This window comes from Geospiza fortis, unplaced genomic scaffold (genome assembly GCF_000277835.1).
Source record: "Geospiza fortis unplaced genomic scaffold, GeoFor_1.0 scaffold491, whole genome shotgun sequence".
NCBI lineage: Eukaryota > Metazoa > Chordata > Aves > Passeriformes > Thraupidae > Geospiza > Geospiza fortis.
Window position 1 is genome coordinate 888,264 of NW_005054390.1, and position 24,888 is coordinate 913,151.

General features: G+C 37.6%; 1 long non-coding RNA gene across 1 annotated transcript in view; it reads right to left on the minus strand.

The window, feature by feature from the left end:
* Nucleotides 1-16,562: 16,562 nt before the first annotated feature.
* LOC115948400 overlaps nucleotides 16,563-24,888 on the minus strand; it is a 13,837-nt gene continuing 5,511 nt past the window's right edge. Inside the window, exon 3 of the long non-coding RNA XR_004082220.1 lies at nucleotides 16,563-16,588. This is a non-coding gene — a long non-coding RNA (uncharacterized LOC115948400). The remainder of the gene's footprint in view (nucleotides 16,589-24,888) is intronic.

Below are 24,888 nucleotides of genomic sequence, written 5' to 3' on the forward strand. Positions count from 1 at the left end.
AGGCTTTTTTAAAATTTTTGTGGTATTATAGGAATGGCAATTATTTCCTCTTCCCAATGCTGGAGAGTGGAGGTAAAATACATGGATGTAATTTTCATATCTAAGAGAGGTTTTGAGAATGATTAGTGCAAAGATTAAAATGCACAGAGAGCCAATGTTTGGATGACTTAAACATTTGTTCCATTCACTGCCCATTCAGTTCCTTTATAAAAATTAACTGTAAAGACTGTCTTATACAGTATCAGAGAAGATAAATCAGGGCAAGGGCTAAAACTGTAGTCACACAGATATGAATGTCCACTTCTGACAGGGAAAAAGAGAACTCCTCCAAATATGTTCATGACATTAACAATTCTAGAGTATGTGTTGTATGTCACTGTTCCTGGTGGATGGTGTGAAAGAATCTGTGGCAACGTGTAGTCACCTTACATATAGACACACCTTGCACATACAGCACACCTCAAGACAACTCTTATATGCTATTGTCCATCAATGAGGAATATTGGAAAGACTGGACAATATTCGAAAAGTATAAATTAAAAGGATTGTCTGTATACAAACGCCAACTCTTGTTCTGAAGTGTTGTCACAAAAGTTACAGGAATCTATCAGCAAAATTTGATTAAAATGTAACAGTCTTTTGTCTCATTCAGCCACATCTCTTCTATACATCTGGTTTTATTATATATTCAAAGAGAAAATACAATTTTTTCAAAATAGGAGATTTAGAAAAGTCAGAGTAATTAATTAATCAATATAAACCCCATAATATTTTCTTAATTTTTATTTCACAGAATCACAGTATAGCTGAGGTTGAAACAGATCTCTGTGTATCTGTTGCCCCATGCCTCCATGCTCAAAGTGGGGGCAAACAGAATTGCTTTCTCAGGGTCTCAGTCATTTGGGTTTTCAGTACCTTCAAGGATGGAGGCTCCGCAAAATATTTGCTTGCAGTAAAGACAAACCACTGTAGTCCAAGAAGATATTCTGACAGCCCCTATATTTTCTTCTATTTGCTGGCTTACAGCACCTAAGGGTGTTAGAATTATAGACCATCCTGAGTTGGAAGGGACCCACAGGGATCATTCAGTCCAACTCCTGGCTCTGGTCGTACCAAGAGTCACATCATGTGCCTGAGAGCATCCAAAAGCTTCGTGAGCTCTCTCAGGCTGGTGCTGTGACCATGTCCCTGAGGAGCCTTGTCCAATGCCCAACCACCTTCTGGGTGAAGAACCTTTTCCTGATGTCCAACCTAAACCTCCCCTGATACAACTTCAGGCCATTCCCTTGGGTCCTGTAACTGGTCCTGTCACAGTGAAGAGATCAGTACCTGTCCCTCATCTTCCCCTTGTGAGGAAGTTATAACTGCTATGAGGTTCTCTCCTCAGTCTCCTTCAGACTGGGAAGAACAAGTGACCTCAGCCCCTCCTTGTATGGCTTCAATATATTACTGTCCAGTGGACCCCTTTTGCTCAACGCCTTTTGTGGTCCTGTGTGTTCCCTAGCAAGTGATGGGAGGACATCTTTTGCCATCTCAAGTTCAAGAGGCATCATCCTTCTCTTATTCCAAGAAGTACCAAAAATACTGTAACCCTTAATGAGTAAAAAATATTTACAGTAACATTTGGTATAAGAACTCTAGACTTAGAGAAATGTTAAAAAATAGTAATTTAGCACTGAAGCAGAAATAGTTTTCATTTATACACACCACTTTTCACTTTTGTGTGTATCTTTTTAAGAACAAACTTCAAAAAAAAAGTGTAGATTTTTCAGCAGTGGTCAGCATAGACCTTACTATGTCATAAGTCTTCTGCTGTAAACAGAAACACATGAAGGTTTAAATAAGTCCCCATTCTTTTCAATAGTAGAGGTCTCCACTGCACATAAAACAGAATTATTTAATGACAGTTTGGAAGTACTGGGAGCAATAGATAGGCTACAGTAAGTTCTGTTTAGTCCTGTAAATGTCTTTAGCATGCCATGTTAACAGGATGTGAAGCAAGATTAAGTTGGAAGTCAAATGCTCATTCTAAGTGTTCTTAGAATATTCTAAAAACCCAACAGTTTCCAAGAAAATGCATTAATAAATTACCATGTCAGTTTTGGTCAGTTGGAAAATATATTACTGCTAACTATATTTGGGTTGGTTTTTTATACCTTTAGGGGAGAAAGACCTCAGTGTGAAGAAAAACAAGAACTTCTCATTCAAATGTTAATATATATTCTGGACTTTAGAATAGAAACCCTGTACTCTGAACTAGAGCAAGTTTTTTTGAGCTGACATCTCCATCCTACCTCACACAATCTATTTTAATGTTTTCAATTGCCTTCACTGAAAATGTTTAGAAAAGGCTTTTTTCACACTACTGCTACTTGTAATTGATCTTGTCCCCAGTGTATATCCGTCTATACCCTGGAGTCCAAATTATACATATCTGATCTTTTTGTGTAGTACAGTCTATTGGCTATGTTCCAGGTGTTTTTCCAGCTCGAGGGGTTTTGAATTAGATCTCCTGTAAATTGCTGGCGACTTAAATGGCTGATAAAATATTTACCGTATGCTCAAAATTATTCATGCAGTGGCATGTGGTACCAGGAAACTTTTCTTTCTTCTCTTTTCTGCAAATATTTACTTTTGCAGATGAATTTCTAAGGCCAAAAAAACACAAACCAGTTGTAGGCAGCTGTTTTTCTTGCTACTCCCATGCCAATAGTTATACATAAAATATTTTTTCAATAACTTCATTGATGTTTTTCTCTCTATCACTGTTTTCTAGTGGTTGCTGCCTTTCAAGATAATTTAATATGACATATTAATTTGAATTAGAAGAGGATTTTGAAAGCCTGTCCTGTAATGGACTGAACCTAATCTTGCAACTGTAGGCATAGAATTATTAAGGGGGGGTGCATGATCAATGAAAATCATTAACTCTAATGGTGGAGCTTGGAGAATAAAAGCAAGCAAGCAAGCAAAGAAAGAAAGAGAGAATGAATGTGTGAGATTGAGCAAGGGAAAGGGAGACATAGGTGCCAGGAAGTAGGGGTGGGGCCGACAGTGTTGGAAACAGACAGAGAATGGAAAATGCTTCCCAGTGGCCAACCTAGAAGAGAAGTGTGCAGAGTTGGCCAGATGAATGTCCTCCTCTGTTTCACTTCTAACATGGTAACTTGATAGTTTTCATCAGGATCTGCACAAAATCATCTATAGGTTTTTCTGCCATTGGTGCTGTTATTGCTGATGGGACCAATAAAGCAATAAAGTTTAAAAGAAACTGTAAAGGTTAAGATCAAAGGTCAGCTTGACTTAGTATAGCATCTGAACAACTGTATTAAAACAAATTAAAATGCTTTTGCCACATAATAATTTTTTCATTGCATTTCTTTTTATTGTGGTTTTATCTGGAAGGTAACTAAACAGCTGTGGGCCCACTTTCCACCACCACCCTTCCCTGTTTCCCCTCCAGCTTCTTGTGCCCCAGATTCCTCACAGGTGTGGCAGTGGGAAGACCTGCAAATTCCTTCAGTTAGTGTCAACACTGCTTAGTAAAATCTAAAATATCAATGTGTCATCAACATTATTCTTATCTTCAATCTGTCACTCTGTACTATACCAACTAGGGGAAAAATTAACTCTGTCCCCAATAAAACCAGAGCAATATCCACCCTTTATTCTGTATCATTTATGTCATTCCCAGGTTCTGCTCTTCCCAATCCATCCTTCCCTGTCTTTTGATACATACGCAGAGATATCTTTCCCTTAGTCTATGGGTCATCCCTTTAAAATGGAGTGAAATTAGTCTATATCTTCAGGCTTCTTCTCTTGTAGTAGACCTTTAGAGCTGGAGAGATGGTGCATGGTATTGGATAATGTCCATGATAAGTCCATCCCCCATTCAAAAGCCCATTTGTACATTGCATGTCTTCTTCGATGGCTCAATGTGTCATAGGCCCACTGAGCTACATATTTTCCTCTACCTATCTTCCCAGCTACCTTGTGATGGCCCTGCTTGGAGCAGTCCACTTCCTGATGCCTCTTAGAGGCAGCTGCTTAATTCCTTATTGATTGTGTCCACTTCTGTTGCTGTTGACAGTCACGACACACAGAAGAACACTATACAATTTCAAAAGGCTTCTCTCTTTATTATAACAGCATGCTGTCTTTTATACATTCCCAACAGAGTTTATACTCATTCATTGGTTACGATTAATCAACAGATTGTTCATTGTTACAGAGCAGTCTACACCACTGTTTCCAACTAACATCCAGCTGCAGGCTTCTTTTGTTTATCTTTTTCTTCTTCTTAGTTTCCATGTCAACAACCTTGGCAGAATTCCTTTCAGGGGTAAACACGACTCTTATCAGTTTCTTCTAACTCACTCTTCCTAGCTCACAGACCAGCTGTCAGCCCCTTCCACACACTTCTGCTTCCAGTACTTCTCCTTGCATGCAATCTCAGATATACTGGGACAGGTTGGTTTTCTGATTCAGCCTGGGACTCTGTCACTTTGCTCTTAGTTCCAGAGACCTTCCCTCCTGCAGCAGGCACTGACCTCTGCTGAACAGATCTCAGTCAGCCTGGACCAGGCCCCAGCTCATTGCAGTGATTTGTGTCTCTCTGGAATTATCGAGTGACAGCTCATCTTGCCCAAATATTTTAATAAATTTTTCTGCATTCCTCACTTTTTTAGAGGTGAAATTCCAAAACATTGGGAGATGGCCACTGTCCTAGGCACTTGCCCATCCTATCCCACACTCCTTGCCACTCATAACTATCCAGCCTTAGGGCAGATCCGTGGGTGATGTTCTTACCTAGTTGTGTAACCTTACACAAGATCTGAGACGTATTCATGCATCATAGCAATGCAAAGGTGCTGGTTTGGACACCCTGGGGATACTTTCCAAGAGGTGTTGTAACTCACCTGGAGGAGAAGGGAAGGATGGCGAAGAGTGTCATTCTGACGGATGGACCCCTGGTGGTGTAGTTATGTGTCATTCCCAAACAGGCAGCTCCTGCCATGCAGGTGCAGCAGCAATGCTGGGTGTACATACTGCCTCAGTCCTGCCAAGAGGCATCTTATCATATCAAAAACCCATGTTACAAAGCTCAATAACATCATAACCCTAACCCAGAGCTGAGAAATGACACAGCAGGGAACATACATAGCAAGTAAGGTGTTACCCAATGCAACTCTGAGAACACACAACAACGTTGAGATCAAATAAATCAACATTGTGGCCAGTAACTATTAAACCAATGCAACTAATTGCTTATAACAAATTTGTTTTAACATGTCAGAACAGTGATTATCTCAACCCTTCACACCCATGGGTTGGGTGCCAAAATGGACTCTTGTGGTTTAACCCATCAGGCAGCTAACACCATACAAAACACTTGCTCACTTCCCTGTCACCACCCCAGGATAAGTAAGAGAACTGGGGGAAAAAACCATTAAATTCACCCGTTGAGATAAAGACAGCTTAATAGGCCAGAAACAGGAGGGGAAACAAAAATAACTGTCATTAAAATTAGAGTATACAAAACAAGTAATGCACAATGTAGCTGGTAGCCACCTGCTAGCAGATACACAGCCGGTTCCCAAGCCCCCAGCCAGCTTTATCTGCAGCTGGTATTACTGAGCTTTACACCATATAGTATGGAATATCCCCCCAGTTAGTCACAGTCAGCTACATCACCTCTGTCTCCTCCCAGCTACTCGTGTCTCACAGCCTCCTCACTGGTAGTGTGATGTGAGAAACAGAAAAAGTCCTTGTCTTAATGCTTAACACTTTACCCATCAGTCTGCTATCAACATTATTCTCATCCTAAATCTAAATCACAACATTATGCCATATACCAGCATGAAAATTAACTCTATCGCGCACAAAATTAGGACAATTGTGTACTGAAAGGACAATCTTACACCATGCCATTTAGAAACTTCCCCACATTTTGCAGACTGTTTGGGTAATAGACAAAGACTTGAGATTTCAAAGTATCACATTGCTTTGTCACTAAGTATGTGTTTCAATAAAGTTTTTCTGTTGACCCAATACATTACCAGGGTCTGGTGAGGGCTTAGAAAATGAAAAATACTTCTCCTAAACCAAACACAGATAAATTATGTAACCTTCTTTATATAGTAAACAAACTCTAGATAAAAGCAGTAGTTTCTTGATTTCAAGAAAGCTTTGGCCAAAAAAAAAGTAAATGTAATTGGTTTTAGGGGATTTTTTTCTCATTTCAGTGAGATAAATAAAAATGTTACTCACTCCTGTAAAAATGCAAGGCTCACTAGTTAAAAAAGGGTTAGATAATATGAATAGGAAGGACTCACCAATAGCAGTGAAGGGTCAGAAATGCAAACAGGTAGATAAGGCCAACTGAACATGCTAAATTTGATAATGAAAACCTACATATAACCAGGGCCTCATAGGCAAAGTCATGAATCACATCCATTTTTAGCAGTTCACTTATGTCACAAGCAGTCCAAGTATGGGAATTGATGCCGTGCAGGCAAAGCACTTTTGATAGCTGGGAAAATGTTTGAGCAGTACGTTTGTTTTGAGCTCTCTGAAACAGAGGCTACGCTCCTACTTTCAATATGTCTGTATTACTATAACCCTAGTATCTGCACGTGACTCAGCCCTGGAAGAATGACAGATAACAAGAACAATATTAGTGACATAAAATATAGGAATAGAATACACAAAACTAGTGGTTAAAAATTTGCATGCAGTTCTAGGCAGAAAAGCTTCTGTGGCATCATACAGAAATAGGCATTTAAAAGTTTGCTCCAACAATTTCCAACCTTTTTGTAATTCCAGGAATAGTTAGAACCATTGGAATGTTGATATAAATGAGAGATCTAGAAGATTAGATCCACGTCAGACTTTTGTTTTATTCAGAGGTTTGGCTTCCTGCCCTCTGTTCAGACAATAAATTGGCTGTAACAGAGCTGCTTCTAGCATTCTGTTCAGTAGAAGTATCCCAGCAGAGACAAAATAAGGTAAGCAAGAGTGGCAGATTACAGCAGGATTAAATAATTTAAGATTATGTTATCAGACTGTTTATTGAAATTTTATGAAAGGGTGATTGTTTCAGTTGACCTTAAAGTTTTCTTAAGAAACCTCTTTCTTCATCAAGTTTATGTTCAGTTTTGTGTATTCCTGTGTCTAGTTTAGATCATAGATTTTGTAAAGTCTGATTTGAAGGAGACTATAACCTCATTTTTTATTAGCTAGAGGATGCCAAAAATTCTTTTTAATCCACTTTTAAATTGGAATAAACCTGGAGGAGTTACTACCTCTGCTAGCAGGCCTGACAGCTGCAACACAATACACTCAGCTAAAACAGTTCTGACCCTGTAAGGATCTTAGACATATCATGTTAGGAATTTGTCAACATGGTGTGAGATAATATTTGGAACATACCACCATATGGATGAATTCCAAAGTTTTAAATGTTGTTTTTATGTACTGAATTCGATTTAATTTAATTTCATGATCACATGTATCTTGGGGTTGAATGAAAGAGAGAACAAACAAGATCACAACGGGAGCATGAGAGGCTATATAATAGGTTTTCTTTGCTATCAATTAATTAATATAATCCATGTAGTGGTAAAAAACCAAATTTCTTCTGCTTTTAGTATGATCTTGTTTTCTTTGGCCACAAACATAGTCATTAGTTTATTAAGAGTAGTTAGACTGCTGCTAGTTTCAGCAAGTTTAAAGAACTTTAATTCCTTTATACTTAGTTTGGATGCAAAATGAAACTAATCAGATCCAAGTTATGAAAGCAGTGGTTGATACATCTGCCAAGAGCAATATCCAAGTCTTCTTAGTCCATTTCAATGTATATCTTACAGAAGAGAGAAAAGAATTGAAGAAATAGGCATGAAAGACATTAGGATAAAGAAATCAACATAAGAAGATATACACAGCATAAAAGACTATGACAAAGAATGAAAAATGTGGGCATAGGTGATGTGTATATAAAACATTTAATGACAGGAAAGGTTTCTTGAAATGGGAGCATTTATATGTCACTCAGTCTTAAGGAATATATGGCAATAGGTGTGAAAGCTTTTAAAATTTATTTTAGGGAGTTTTAATTGTTCTGGAGAACAAATAATTGGCTTCTGGAGAGCCAACAGAGGTGAAGTTCTATCACAGACTTTTCTATTTTCTACTTGTTTAAACAAAACAAAGTAATTAAAATTTAGTACAGTCCTTCATAACATCAAGGTTACCTGTCCATAGTTCATCATAGAAAGTTTCTTCAGAATTTATCCACTTCCTAAACATGTTTCTGAAAATGTCTTTGAACTGACCTGCCCTCTTCTGGAATTCTTCAGTCCTGACTTGTGAACATTCTCCTTTTTGTCTTGCCGTTGTGAGTGTAAGTAATGCAGGTGCAAGACTGAACATAGATCAAAACCAGGAATTGGGATCTTCAGAACTTCTGATCAAGAGCAGCCAAACTAGAATTACACTTGTTTTTAGTAGGAAACTTGAGTAAGCGATTGTGTGTTTTTGAGCGTCACAGACCCAGCGAAGTCTTGAAGCTCTGTTAATGAACGCCTAGAGACTTACGTCTCTCAAGATCCACAAGGTGGCATTACTGTCCATAGACACCATAGAGCCCGATTCAGGTGGAAGTTTCCAGAGACCAGTTTCCTAGTGAAAAAAAGCCACAAAGAATGTTTGAGAATGCTCAGTGATAAAGCAGTTTCAGCAAGATGTGCGGAGACCCAGCCTTTTCATTCTACCTCTGACTGCAGGTTATCATTAATTATATGAGCCCTATTCACAAGGAAGAGCAATCCCATATAACAAATGTTTCACGTTTCAGTGATCTAACTGAATGTTGTTATAACTAGAGTTGAAGAGACTGAATAAGAGCCTTAGTTATCCCTTTTAGTCTGGTAACAAGAGAACTGCCAGGGGCAGAAGTTTTTCATGTCATGTAAAAAATATAATACGAAGATTTGCATCAGGGAAGTGAGCCAATCCAGAAAACAGAACTGCCCTACTCTTTCTTGGGTGAATTTACAAACCATTACACTTGTGCCAAAGCCATAATCTTTCTGGTCTGACAGATATTTAATTATTCTGTGCAAGGCTGCATGGGGCTAAAATTGTACCCATCTTCACTTGTTTCATACTCCAGGATACCAAACAGAATTGAAGCTCGTTGTTTTCTTTGTTCTGCACTTGCCATAAACACTAGCCATAAACACTTGCCATAAACAGGTGACTTCAGGAGAGCATGTAGACTTCAGAATTTCAGCTTTCCTTTCTTTAAACAAAAGTAAGGTCCTTAGCTTTCCTGAAATGCAGTGATTTAACTTGTAACTTTGGGATTTCCTTAGTAGCTGCCTGGGTGGTTTCACCATCAAAGTAGTTCACATTCTTAGACATCAAGCTCTCTTTCAGGTATCTAATCTGATATTCCTTAATAATTATAACATATTCCTCATGTTTCCAAATTCAAGTCCTCATTTCTGAGGCAAGATTTCCTGAACCTTGGTTTAAGATTGCAATATACCTATGTATACCTCTGAGAGTCAGATCATGCTGTTTTGTAGTTAGCATCATTTTCAATCACTTGTTAATACTTTGACGATTATCTTATGCTGCATCCACAAAATGAATGTGATTTTTCAATTCAGTTAGCAAAATGTAGCTAGCTTTCTATGATTGACAAACAAAAACTGAAGCCACAAACACTGCTTATATATTATCCAAGGGGAAGTCTTTCAAAACATATTCGTTCAACACAACTGTGTTATCGATGTTGGCGTGCATCTTAGTGAAAGTTTAGGTAGTTAACTGATTTACCATCACTGGAAACACAGGTTTTTTGCTTTGCAAGACAAAGGTTTGGATCATGCAAGCAGTCAAACATTTTTAGTCTATCTACTTCTATTAACTGTCATTTATCAACATTATATTTGAAAACTTGTTTCTCAATGGAACCACAAAGTCTTGTGACAAATTCTAACTCCTACTTTAGGACTCAAAAAGGAAGTCAAGTGAGATCATCGTCATCAGTATTTCTTCAACACCTCGGCAATGCTGCTCCGCTCAGGTCGTAGAAAGCCACATCAAATGCCTCTCCGTAGAAGGCAGTCTGTGACGAAGAAATGTCTGGTTGGAAGTATGAGAACAGCTCCTGGAAAGTCAGGTAACTCTTCCCTGAGTGACAAATATGTTTCTAATCTTGAAAAGAATATTCCAATTGAAGGCAAAATCCAACAAAATTAAGCATGTGGAACAGCTTTTCTATAATTCTGTCAAAAAGAAAAATATTTGGTGAAAAATAGACCCCCCAAAGCTACCTTTACAATAACCAGAACAGAAATACTCCTTAAAATACTGACATTACATTTTTCACCCCACCATGTTCATACCAGTAATTCCTAATGTACAGATGTACCTCCCTGGAGAAGGGTGAATGATAAGCAGACCTGCCAACCATTCTAGTTTGGGCACTGTACTAGTTCTTTGTGCGCTGTAATTCTAGTTATAAGTAGAATTCTTACACTATAGCTACTTCAATATAAACTTTTTAAAAGGTTTGCTGTATTGATTATTGTAGTTGTTCTGTTGCTTTTTGGAACAACCCATCTTTTTTTCTGGAAGCCTGATTGCCAGCTGCCTTTGAAGAGAAAATCTTTGTCCAACCACAAATCAGCTATGCATATAATCAAAGGTCCAACACAGAGCGTGCCACTTCTGGAGTGTGTGATTCAAACTGTCAGGATGTGCATCATCCTTCTCTTTCTGCAGAGTTTCTGCTCAGCCTAAACAGGGTGGAAAGAAAGCTTCTTGAAAAAAATGCAATTTTTTCCAAAATATTTGCCTAAATACAGATGTTTCAGAGGAGGTATCTTATAATAAAATTAGTAAAAATGTTGTTTGTGAAGTCAAGAATTCCTAAAACATTATGTGACTGCTGATGCATTCTGTGTATCCTGCTGTTTTGTTTGGCTAATTATTCTGGCAAAGGCAGGATTTTTTATCTGGCAGTGTACCCTGGAGGCCTTTGTCATTTCAGAGATGTCTTAACTGCATTTGAAAGTATCAAATCTCTTCCAGTAAAACAATGTTCAGCTGGACATAATCAAAATTGTGACTTATAGTGTTATTCTGGAGGTGTCTCGTATCCAGGTGTCCAAACATACATCCTTCTGACATCCAGAACAACACAGCTGCATTTAGGAAGGAGAGGAAGCAATTTCCCTCCTGGAAGCTTTTAGTTAAAAAGAGCTAGGTTTGTTGGTTTGTTTTTTGGGGTTTTTTTCAGGACAAGATACCTGATCCCCAAACCAAATGCTGCTATTTTAGCTACCACTCTTACCTAAAAGTCCTATTTATACCCAGATCCAATATTCAAAATGCAAAATTGGGAAACAGGCAAGTTTCCTGGTCACTGACATAACCTTCTAAGCAAAGAAATATTTATTGTCCTTCTTCACACCAGTACCAAGTCCTCAAAACAGTTGCTTAAACCCACTAGATAATTTCTAGTATGTTGGCTATACTGCTCATAGTTCAAATATACATAGATTATCAAGTAAATATTGTTAAAAAATGCCCTTGATCTTTTTCTAATGGAATGATGTAATTTCTCTGTTGATAGTAAAATGAATTATAATTCATTTTTTATTAGGCTTTAGCCTGCGACAAACATTGAAATGCTATATACTAACTGAAGATTCAAAAACAGTGCATTTTGATATAGATGAAGATGGTCATCATGAAATATCTACCAAGGATTCACAATCCCATGAAGGTAACGTTCCTTACGTACCAAAACTCACCAGTCACATGTATAGTACTCAGGAAATTTTCAGATGTAGTATTATGTGTCATGTGTCCCTGGGCCCCTCTCTCCAACAAAGACATTGAGGGGCTGGGGCGTGTCCAGAGAAGGGCAGTGGAGCTGGGGAAGGGTTTGGAGCATAAGTCCTGTGAGGAGCAGTAGAGAGAGCTGGGGGTGTTCAGCCTGGAGGAAAACAGGCTCAGGAGGGACCTTATCTCTACAGCTGCTAAACAGGAAAGTGTATCCAGGTGGGGGGTCTTGTTACCTTCTCCCAGGTAACAAGAGGCTGGATGAGGAGAAACGGCCTCAGGTTGTGCCAGGGGAAATTTAGATTAAATATTAGGAAAAATATCTCTGTTGCAAGTGCTGCCAAGCTTTGGAACAGGCTGCTCAGGGAAGTGTTTGTGTCTCCACTCTGTAGGGATTTAGGTGTTTGGATGTGGTGATTAGGAACATAGGGTTCTTGGCAGTGTCAGATTATGGTTGTATTCAACCATCATAAGGGTCTTTTCCAACCTAAATGATTCTGTGATCCTGTTCTCTGTAGACAAAACAATATATTGGATCTGTATGAATATTGATAATGATACAAGAATACTTTTATCCTGATTTGCAGCAGGTTTATTGTATATTTACATGATAAGATTATATTGTTTACACTCATTTGACTAAGTGGGAAGTCTAGACATTTAGCTCAAAAGAGAGACAAAGGAAAGGTAATGCTCAAAAACAAATGCAAAATGGAGAATAGGGCACATTTTGGAATTTTTGGGGTTATTTTGTTTTTAATTGAACTCTTTTGTTTGTAATTGAACTTTTTTGTCTCAAAAGGGGCTTCAGTATTTGACACCAGAGATGTTATCACAGCTATCATCATGCAAAGACTTGTTAGAGGATATGATTTTGGTAGAGAAAAGTTAAATAATATCAAATGCAATTATTCTAGAATGGTACCATTTCCAGAGATGCGAAAGTAGGGAAAAAAACTCAATAAAACACATTTTAAACCAAAATAGAGGAAAAAGTTGAAATCTTTTAGTTGGATTAATTGATTAATTAATCTTTAATTGAATTATTAAAACTTTCATTCTATCACATTGAGAATAATGACAGCTACACTGATAGGGTACTTAAGTGTGTTTTATGCATTTTTCAGTATATTTTCCTTGATAACGCCATCAAATTTTGGAGTCACTCAGACAATTATTATTGTTAATTTATGAAGAGAACCAAAATCTGTATAGGTATACAATGGAAGCAGTTTGTGAACAGATACATGGTCTGACAAGCCTGATGTAGAAGATACTGATATTCCTAGAACACAAAAATTAAACCAAAACCAAACCAAACAAAAAAAGCCCCAAAACCCCAACAACAACAAAAAAGGAAATGTGTAATATAATCGCACACGTAAACACCAAAGACATATATTCATGATGCAGTTGCAACAACATAATATTAGGAACAAGTTGTATTAAGGATATTTGTGACATTTTTACCAGAAGTGGATGATTTCCTTAGCTGACTGGCTGTGTGATTCAGGCTGATGTTAGAAAAGCCAGAAACAACCTGCTAGTGTTACTTGTTGTCTTCCAGTCCCATACATTTAGTATTAAGGGACTCACTTTCACTGCCAAAGGACTTCAGGCTCCTGTTTAATAGCACACTAGGCTTTAGAGCTGGTCACCAACTTCTTGTTTCTTAGGTGCATTCTCTGTTGCAAAATATAACTAAGCAATCAATACACTTTTTAAGCTCAGTGTTCAGACTTCACAGACTTCACTGTACCTGTTCACAACTCTAACTGTACAGCCTTACAGGGTTAAGTGAATTCAGAGACCCTCAAAAAAAGAAATCTGATGTCTGTTGCAATTACACATTTTTTCTCAGATTATGTTTCAAAACAATTCTTGAAACTGTTTCTATTATTTTTAAATCTGAGGAATGCTTAGATCTCTAATTCCACATATTTGTTAAATACCTTCTATTTTAGATATTGCGTGGTTAAGCGTGTTCACAAGGAATGAAGCAGCAGGTACTGAAAAACATCTTGTGGGAAAAAAAGGTATCATCTCTTTGGTAGGGTCTGGTTTTGAAGATATATTACAGCGTAGGAAAAGAAGGTAGTAGTGTTTTACACACAGACTTGCCATTAGAACTAACATATTGTATCAGATTTTTCACTTAGCTCAGGTTACTGGACATGTCTAAAAATAAAAGATCCTTTCTGTGTTCCATAAGAAGAAATCTTCAAAGATACAACATTTGTAAATTAAGAGTAGTGACTTGGACTGAAAACAAATGTAAGGGAATGTATGTATGCAGACTGGAACATACCATTGTTTTCGTAGAAAAGTGTGGGTGTTCCATTGCTGGCATACGAGTCTTAAAGAGAAGACCTGTTTTAGCAGGAGAGGAAAACCAAAAAGAAATCAATATGAAGAAGGAGGAGGCTTTGGGGACTTTAATATTGTACACTTTCAAATTATTGAGAAAATCAAAGGTATCTTAGTTCAGGTATTACAGAAGAAAAATGCACTCTAATTCCAATCATCAAGGGCTCCTGTAACAATAAGAACAAATCTGGTCCAGTACCAGATGTACCTTGAAGAAGGGACAAATGAAGATCTCTAAGGAACAGTATAAAAATACTGATATCCTCCCAAATCCCAAAGCTTCACGTTTTAGGGATATCCTTAAGCAAGACGGTTTTTTATTCATTTAAATTAAAGGCATTTTCTTTGCATGGATTTTAAAATTGCCCCTTAGACTCTGGTAAGGTTTTAGTGACCAGAGAGGCAAGATAATGAATTCAAAATCCATCAGAGTGGAAGTATCATTGATATACAATCGCAAAAAGGTTCTTTACTTTCCTTGCCATTCTCTGGCTGCTTGATAGACCACTTGTCACATCTTTTAGAGGTGATAAAGTTGGGCTCCTTTGGACTTACTCAGACTAAACAATGTATAAGCAAGTCACAATAAACTCTAGATGGAGAAAGACAAGGATAGTTAAGATATAAGTCATGTTGATGGACGTCCCTGGTGAACTGGATGCACTCCTGCATACCTCCTTTGTTGTCACTCTTGCCTTCAAGAGAGAACGCTCTTGACTTTGATAAGAAACCTCTCTTGCCTGTTGATGTGTCTCTTAAATGCTGCAACTTAAGCTGGACAATTGCCCCTGAGGCAATCTAAGGTGATATCACAAAAAGTAATACAAAATAACAGAATTGTAGACCTGCTACAGTAGTCTACTATATTTATCCAAATAGTCATTTAAACCAAATAAGGCATAGTCAGTTTGAGTTTCTCTGAATTTTTAACAAAGGTTTTTTACGCTATTTTCATGCTAAAGCAGTCTCAGAAAAATTCCTTCAGAAGAATAATACAAAAGCATTACAGTTAAGGAAAGTTAAGGCAACTAAAATCAGGTCCAAGAGAAGCTAAAATTAGTCAAGTGAGATAAATACATTCTGCTAATTCTGCGTATCCTTCAAAAGCTAAAAAATGCCTTTGGTAATACAAAAAAACCCCTCCAAACTCCTTAACTGTAAGTGGTAATGCATAATAACCTAACATTTTAAAATTTGTGTTCAGCTGCTGCAGTTGAACATATAGATCAACTGCCACTTTCTTTTATATTTTCTGCCTTAAATGGAACACTCGTCATACTTCTAAAAGCACAAGTGGTGTTTTTTGAAGTAAGTTTGCAAGTCAATCAGATAAGTATAGCATCACTGAGCAGTCATTGTAATATGTAATTACAATGTATGTAACACATATGTGTTGGGTTTTGCTAGGTAATGCTCTTGTGTGCTGTATGAGCTGGCAAAGGGTACCTTAATTTATTTATTTTTTGCTGACATCTTGAAGTACCAGAAGGTAACAATGAACATTGTCACTTTAGCAGGCTGAAGAATCTCTCCCATATTATTGATATCTTCTTACTTCCTGCAGGTGAAAAAAACAGTATTAGCTCAAAAATTGAATTTATCTAATGCACCCACAATTATAACAGTAAAAGGATAATTATCTAGAAACATGCAAAAAGTAGAGGGGTAAAAATGCTACATTTTGCATATTGACATATACTTAGCCAGGTGTATACAGTAAACATGTTTACTACACATATGAGTTATCTATCACTACATTTGCCTTTGTAGTTCATATGACATGTAGTAATGTACAACTGATATTTCATACATTGACCATAAAAGTAGAGAAATTAACTATATATATGGCAAATTTAAAGTCTCACAAAGTCACAGGCTTTAAATACTTTAGACAAGAGAATGGTATCAAGAGAGATTGTATTTATTTCTATTCCCATGCCTATAAAGTATGTTTTCTCTTTGTAGAGCATATTCAGCTCTTCTTTATTTTATAAAGTGATACTCATATTATTACAATATTCTCTTCTGTGTAAAACAGATTCTAAAAATTTGGTGAGCCTCACACAGAGATCAAAGCTTAATGAATTTGTCTTGTTGTGCAAGGGTAAGAAACGTCTCTCTCTGAAGGTAAGAAGCTGTTTATTTTCTTTATAACATATTGGTGCTCTCTCTTACTGTAAGACAATTTCCCCCACAGAACTTTTCAAATTCATTTTTCTTACCATCTTCCACATTTCGTAACTTCTGAGTATGTCCCCTTATTCTTTTTTGTTAAATATTCAGAGAAGATTATTGCAAAAATTTTTGGGTTGGGTAGTTTATTACTGCCACTAGAAGATAGTCAGGGATGTTGGGGTCCAGTCTCTGTGGAAGAAGAGGGAGTTTCTTAGCCAGAAAACATGCAGGAAAATAAGAGGAGAGTAAAAAGCAGAAATCTTGCCTTGGAAAGAGACGAGTTTAAGATGGAAATTATTTTCTTCCAATGAATGCACATCACAGAACAAGGAATGTGATGAAGAGAAAACACATCCAAGCTGAACATCCAATTCAAACATTTGCCATCTGGTGTCTAAGCATTCCCATTTTCTCCAATCTTGTGAAGGTTCACTTCTGATTGGAAGGGAAGGCAAGGCTAGTCTTCCCCAGAGAGGGATTATAACCAGTGCTAAAGTCTTCTGAGGAAGAATGCTATGTTGCAATTTACCGTCTACAGCAGACCAAAGGTCCAAGAAGCTCTGTTTATACAGAGATGTTGAGATAAAGAATAACCCTCTGTCTGATGTCAGCCATGCACGATGGTGGAAATCACCAAAAGCTTTCTCAAAAAGTCTTGAATTTTTTCATTTGTTTTTAACTCACAAATGACTCTTCATAAAATCTATTTCCTGAATTTTTCTAGGGAAATATATATTGTAAGACACATAAATCATATTTTACCCTATTACTCACAGAAAGGGATTTTCCTTTCTGTCCCTGAAGCAGCAACTATTTTTAAAGGATTTTTCTGGTTCAGAGGTTGCCTTCCCGTAAATCAATTGTTTGAAGGGTGTTCCACCAAATCAAGAGAAGAACTGAGTGTTGAGCCTTAATGGATTTATCGTAGCATGGGTCCCCGATGGGGTGATAATTAACATTGACTCCATGATTTCAGAAGGCTGATCAATTGCTTTATTGTATTATACTACACTATACCATACCATACCATACCATACCATACCATACCATACCATACCATACCATACCATACCATACCATACCATACCATACCATACCATACTTCAAAGAAACTCATCACCCTTGCAGACAATCTGACACAGCCTGGACAGTTGAATCCAAGCACCATCACCAGGGGCCAATTAAGAAACCACCCTTTGGCAAACAAATCTCCTTAACACATTCCACATGTGCACAACAACAGGTCCAGCAAGTGAAATAAGAATTGTTTATCATTCTTTTCTCTGATCTTCTCACAGCCTTCCCCAGGAGAAAGTTGCCTGGGAAAGTTGTGCCTGCTGCTCTCTGTGGAGAGAACTGTGGCCACAGGATTTTACTTTCCAATGAACTATTTTAAAATTCCAGGTCATACCAGATTATGTTTCTTGATGCAATAGAAAGCAGTTCTTATCTGAAGATGAAGACATACTTAGCATCTACCAAGTGTGTAAAAACCTTGGAAAGATCACAAACCCTTCTTTTTCCAGCACAATACAAATAATTTTCTTAGTCTCAGCAGGGATTCTGGTATAGAACAGGACAAGGCTTCTTATCTGGAGAAGGTTTTGGTATTCTGGTACAATATGGTTCGATCAGGGCTGCATTTCTAAGTAGGACCTGGGTATTACATGGTTTGAAGGACTGTCTTGAGTATTTGCTTTCAACCCAATTCATTTTGCATTGCAAATGGTGAAAGAAGAATATATTAATGAATTTTTTTCTATAATTTATTAATCTGGGATTATTTGAATGTAATAATTAATGAACTTTAAAAAAAGATAGTTTTTTTAGAACTAATGCCACATTTGAAGTGTTTGAAAAGCAAAATATGATGAAAAAATTACCAAATTAAATTACAAAATTAACAAATCTGTTTGTTGTAAACACAGGTCTTAAAAGCCTCCTGTTCAGAGCCAGATTGTCCTTCAGTGAAGAGATGTGATATGGAAACTTGCAGCCATGAAGATCCTGACTTTAAACAGGTATACAATCATGATCAAACAAATAAAAACCTGTGTGTGAAACTGTGTATGCAAATACAGGTGTATAAAAAGGGCATCTAAATTCATCCTGTTACTCATTAAGTGACAAATTGCTTGCTTTTCTTTCAGCTGATATTTTTTTCTCAGAAAAGGAAAAATACAAAATTTTCCCTTGAGTTGTATTTATGACTACATCCTGCAATCTCCAGGCAAAATATCTGACTTTCAATTAAAACATGAAAGGTGGATATGTTTCCTGTACTATTATTCTTATACAAAATGGAGGGAGACACAAAGTAGATTTTATCTGGTACAAATTCTTCAGCAAGATATAGAAAGTCTGGGTGAGTATATTAGCAGATGGGATCTAGAAGGATCAGATTACTAAAGTTACGATGTTTAAAGAACTAATGAATCCATCAGTCATAAACTTCTGGGAAGTAATAAAACCCTGTCATTTTTCAGGGTTTTTCAGGTGAATCAGAAATTAATCTGATGGATTTCATGTCATCAGATGATTATAAATTGGGAGTAATGCGTTGTGGACAGAAATACAGATAACTGGGTGGTTTCTTCACATGTTTTTGTGACAAAAGCCTGGTTTTGTTGACTCTTCTCTATATAGAAATGATAAAACATAGTAGACACATGAAGGAAAGTAGTTGCTCTTTGGGATACCTAAACTTTAGGATAATAGATGTTATAACCTAGAGAAAATGCAAAACTAAGGAAGTGTAACTAATTATATTTTTTACCAGGATTGTAGCTCTGTGGCTTTATCACTCAACTGAAAAGCCAATTTTTGCAATTTCAATAGGCAAAATTAGAACTATCTGGACCGAAGTAGTTTCAGAACTTCATAAAAGGGACTGTGAAACCCTGAAAACCTGAAATTCCCAGCCTAAAATTTCTAAAATGCTCACCTTTCTCCTAAATCAGAAAGCATTGAATTTCCAATTCGATCGATCTGAAATGGTTTTCGACAGGTATGAGCTACACTACTGATAATTAATGCACAAATCTGCTGCATTCTGGGCCTGGAAAGTCTAGGTAGGTCCTTCAGTTCAAGTTCTGCTGAGTTACTCTTCTGCCACTAATATTCTTTGGCTCCCCACAGAAGGAGAAAGCAGCAAAGCTTAGAAAATTTTTAATGCAACTTTTAGTCCACCCCTTGTATGTTATATATGATCATAGTCATATTGACTTTTGCAGATTATATTTAATACACTTTTTTATTTCATATAGTTTTTAAACTGGAGCTGTTCACAGAGGTTTAGTGTCTTTAGGCCAGCAAGCCTTGGGAGACATCTGGAAAGAGCTGTAACAATTGCCTGTAGAGATCTATATATCACTTTGGGTTTTTGAACATAGTTAAATGCAAAATTCTTTCTGGGAACCCATTCATTACGTAGTAAGACAGATAGTGATCTGCTCATCATGGTTTCTTGCTGATACCCTGAAATAGAAGAAAAACAGTCACTCATTTGTATGAAGAGAAATCAGAAGCCTGCACTTGAACCACATCCAGTTGGGTAAAGAGGCAAAATCATAGGCAACTCTGAATCGTGAGATTCTTCATAAACTTTCTAAAATGAATGTACCAATCAGTAAATAATTCCTGGTGTGATGAATAATGCCTGCATTGTCCTTAGGATGAGAAAGTGTGGGAGTAGTGCACTGAGATGGAGAAATACTTCTCATGGATAATGACAAAGCTATTCAGTGCTGCAATTTGATATTTGATCTGCTGGCTTTGAATAAATAATCTTAAAGACAGCATTTTCTTTTTTTCTGTTTGAAGACTGCCAGTAGAATTAGCAGAAATGTGAGAATCTGCGGACCCTATCATTATACCAGGAAGAGTTGTATAGAGTGTTGTAAACATTAATTTCTGCAACCAAGGCAATTGGAACATTGAGACATGGTTCATAATCAATATTAATTGAAATATCTTCTATTAAAATAAATTTTAATATACTAATTATGTTGTAATAACAATAAAATAATTATTTAAAATTACAGCAAGTAATAGTTTACAATAACATCTGATTCTGATTGGGGATTAAGTCAGAAAGGCGACACCAATATTTATTGCAATGCTGTTGTGGTAGCAGTGGAAAACTGCGCTGTAGGCACAACTATGGCCTCACACAGTTCACACAGTGGCAGCATCCCAGCCAGAGCAGTAGTGGAGAAGCCAACCCCAACAGTTCACTCAGGAGCATTTGCTTATAACTGTGATTATTCTAATTTTATCATAGACCATGCTTATCATAATTAATAATATAATAGAAAAAAAATGCAGTTAACTACACAACAGAATTATCTCAGATCTACAGAACAGTATTTCACTTTAGATTCTCCACTTAAAATGTTTTCTCAGTTCCCCCACCCATTGCTCATAATTCTCCCAGTAGGTAAGACAGTTCCCATTCTATCATTTGTATTAATTATGTGTGAATTTTTTACAATTTCTCTTTTTTTACTCTTCCAGAAGTGCAGAAATTAGTAGGCATACAATGGTTATCAAAGAAGTACACATCTTCAGTACATATACACTATTACATCTGTAGTATCTCACTTTAGTGTAAGTTCTGTTCTGGTTCAACCACAATATTTAATGTATTCTTGACCCATTGCTACAGTCAGACTTTTGATGATGTATTCATCACCTCTCATCTTTTCTGAAGTACTAGTAGCACTCAATTTTCCCTCTGTTTCAAATCTTCAATTAATTAACACATATGCATAAAAGAATACTAAAGGATAGAATTCAGCAATTTCAATTGCCGGATCAGGCTGCTTTTCTTCAAGTTGCTGTTCCTTGCTGGATAATGCAAGGTTATTAGATCATTGTGTCTGGACAGCATTTGCCAAAGTTTTGACTGGAATATCCCATCCTGGGTGGACTGGGATCAGAAGTACTGAAGCTGTGAAAGTTCTATTAAGAGCTGTAAAAGTTTTTATTCCACAGTCCTCTCTATTTTACTGAGTAGTTTGATGAAGACAAGAAGGAAGGAAATTATACCAGAGGCTGTGCAGTTATGAAAGACTTTATTAAGAGACTTATTCTTTACTCCAGTAGGCCAAAATAAACTCCAAACATGTAAAATCTGGAGAGGCCCACCTAGATACCTTGATCATGAAGTTTTTACCTTGTAAGTACTGACAATGCCATGTTTACTATGCTTGGCAGCAAGCTGACAGAGACACAGTCCTTTTTGGCACCCAGCATGCAGCCTGAGGTTTTTGGGGTTTTTCGCTCCAAAAGTTGATTCATCTATGGAAAAGCCAAGGAGTGATCTGCAAGCCTCACTCGCCCTTCAGTAGTCACATATGGCCAGTGTAGAAGTCTGATGGATGTTGAAAGTGGACTGTTCTGGGCTGAACATTCCTGTCATTCAGGGCTGCTATATCAGAGATCCTGCACCTTCAGTAGGAGTGGAATCAAAGGTGGCAGAGTGAATGCCACAGCTGGTATTGCCAAAGCATTTTTATTGATCACTTTGGCAGCAGTGTATAGGCCAAAGTTTACTTTCAGTGGAGGGATGTCCAATACACCTGGAGGTGACTGACCCAGGGCTGGAAGCACAGCCCTACTATTTGTCAGGAAGGACCAGCTGTGGTAAAAAAATAGACTGAGGTGTGTTGCTCCAGCCAGCATCCAAGCCCCTGCACCAGATATCCATGCAGATCCACTCCCTGCTGGGGGACAGGGCAGAGAATATGCGAGAAATGAAACCTCACTTCTTAACATTTAAAAAGGTTTATTGAACCACAACAAGGGACTGAATAAGGAAAAAGGGACAATGCTGGGTGCTTAGTTGCAGCCAGACACACACTGCCCACACCTGCAGTAATCCTTACATATGCTATTGATAAACCAATCCCCTGGTAAGCCAGCCCTCCCCACACTCATCCATATGTCACTCTTCTGAACCAGCTCCTCCTTTGTCCAACCTTTTGGAGTCTGTGCAGTCCCTCTTTCTTCAACTTTCCCAATGGTCAGAGACCAACTTTCAATATTACAAAACCTCTATGAAAAGACAGCAGATCTTAACAGAACTTCTTTTAACCTTATAACATACATTTGACATTTGTGAGAGCCACCACCACACTATCAGTTTATTACAGAATAGCAAGAGCAAAATGAAATTTTTGAATTAAGAAAAAAACTCAAAAGTAAAACTTATGAAGGTCAGAAAAAACCACATGTGATACAAAAGCACTTACTCATCTCCTCCCCTGACCAATGTTCAGCCAGTCTCTGAGTAGTAGTCTTCTCAGAAGAAAACACCCATCCTCCCAACCCCACATTTTCCATCCTTTACATCCTTTATGACTGGCCATGACATCACACGACATAGAGTATCCCTCTGGCCACTCTGCCACCCCTATCCTCCCAGCTGTGTTCCATCTCAACCTCTTGCCCATACCAGCTTATGCACTGGGGCCGAATGGGAAGAAAGAGAAGCTTGTGATGTTGTGCATGCACTGCATAGCAGCCAAAATTTTTCAGTGGTTTGTCATCAATCCTGTTTTAGCCTCAAACCACATAACTAATCTGTACTGCTTTCCAATGTCCATAACATCTGTGATACAACTGAGGTGGCGGCTCAGTTTTACTAGTTTGCTTATCATCATTGCACGACTCATGTTGCTTTGATCACATGCTCTTTGATTCCTTTGATTCTCTTTGATCTCAGGCAAAATGTAGATTGCAGTGTGCCCTACACTCCTTTGTGTAACATATACTAACACCACAAGGTGTTCTGTTTCAGCTGGCCTTCAAATCCATTCCTTTTTATCTTCTAGTTTCTTCCTAGGTTACAGTGCAGGATTTGAACCTAGCTTGGAGTAATGCTCATTGTGCCATATTTGATCTGACTTTATATAATTTTGAGTCTATTCATTTTAAAACTTGTATACTACTCTCTCACATCTTTTTCTGTAGTTCCCATCGCTGACATGTTTTTCTTTAGCCTGTGAAGGCATATTTGTGGCATTTTTCTGACATAAGTGTATGTGTTCTATTTCAAGTGCATTGTGAACAACCTGTGGGACACGAATAAAGGTGAATTTTTTGTCATTAAATGTGAAACCTAAGCTGTAAATTGGTTCTTCATTTAATGCAACAGAAATCAAAATATCAGATAGTAACTAAAAATCAGCAGCTTTTTTCTTGGAACTTGCAAATTGTCTTGAGTCCTACTGTAGAAACTGTCCTCGGTTGGAACATTATCTGGCAGTAGTCCACCACATTCTCCAGGTTTTCTCATCATCCCCCTTTACAGGTCATAATAGAAAATCTTGCAAAATATTTTGCTCTTTCCAATGATCTGCTGCACATCCCAGCCCTGATGGTGTTTCATTATACTTCTACTTTGAGTTCTTCTTCCTTCTCCCAGCCAAATAGTGTCATTCTCCAAATCATTTTCTTCTTACAGTTTTCCATCTAATTTTCCATCATTTCATGCAGGTACAGTAGGTATTTTTAAATTTCTGAATCTCAATTTGCCTTTGCGAGCATGTAAATTTTGCTTTACAAAACCCCTTTGGAATCTCCCTTGCTCTAGCGTGAGTTTCTACATTGTACATATGAATCTCGCTCCTTGCTTCTACTGGCTTTCTTTCACCAAACATTCGTATTCCTTTTATTTTTACTTTTTATCATTCTGAGTCCCTAGTAGGTATTTGTTTCCCAAAGACAAATTTTCTTCAACTTCCTTGATAGTATTTTTTAAAACTTTAATTTTTTTTAATTGAAACTGCAGACACTGTTGTTACATTGAATTGATCAGGACAGAATGTTCTAGCTGCTTCCAATAATAGCTTTGCTGATAACAGAAGGTGTATTCCCCAAGTTTCATTGAGTTAGTCTGCAATAACTGCAGGACAATTTCTTTCCATCTCCTGTTGTCGTTCGGGCTAAAAGGACACACTACTCCTTCTGTCAAAAGGTGGTTATTGCCAACACTGTAATCTCCAGCAAGCTGGTACCCTTAAAAGTGCTCCTGCTTTTCCTCAAGGATTCTGTTTCCTTTTAGAGGTCCCCTTAAGCAATGATAATACACCAGACTAGTCAGAGTTATAGAACTGGGCAGAACATGGGCAGACTTCTAGAACATGGGCAGAGCAAGAGTGTTGAACAAGGACACTCATAACGAAAGTAAAAATAATTTGATTTTGATATGTTCAGTCTTTCCTAAAAGATACTCTAAATTCCCTGCTCTCTGGCAGGAAGCTGAGTTGGGGGAAGCACAAATCTCAACCTTCTATTAATTAATGTCCCACTATCAGCATCAGGTAACTACTCACACAGTATTCACAGTTACTCCTTTGCTCAGTGCACAGAGGCAGGAGCAGGGGCTCATACCCCCAGCCCAGCAGGTTCCAGGCAGCTGTGCACACCCAGGGTTGCTGGTTCCAGCAGCTGTGCTCACACACACTGCCCTGTGCTCCCTGT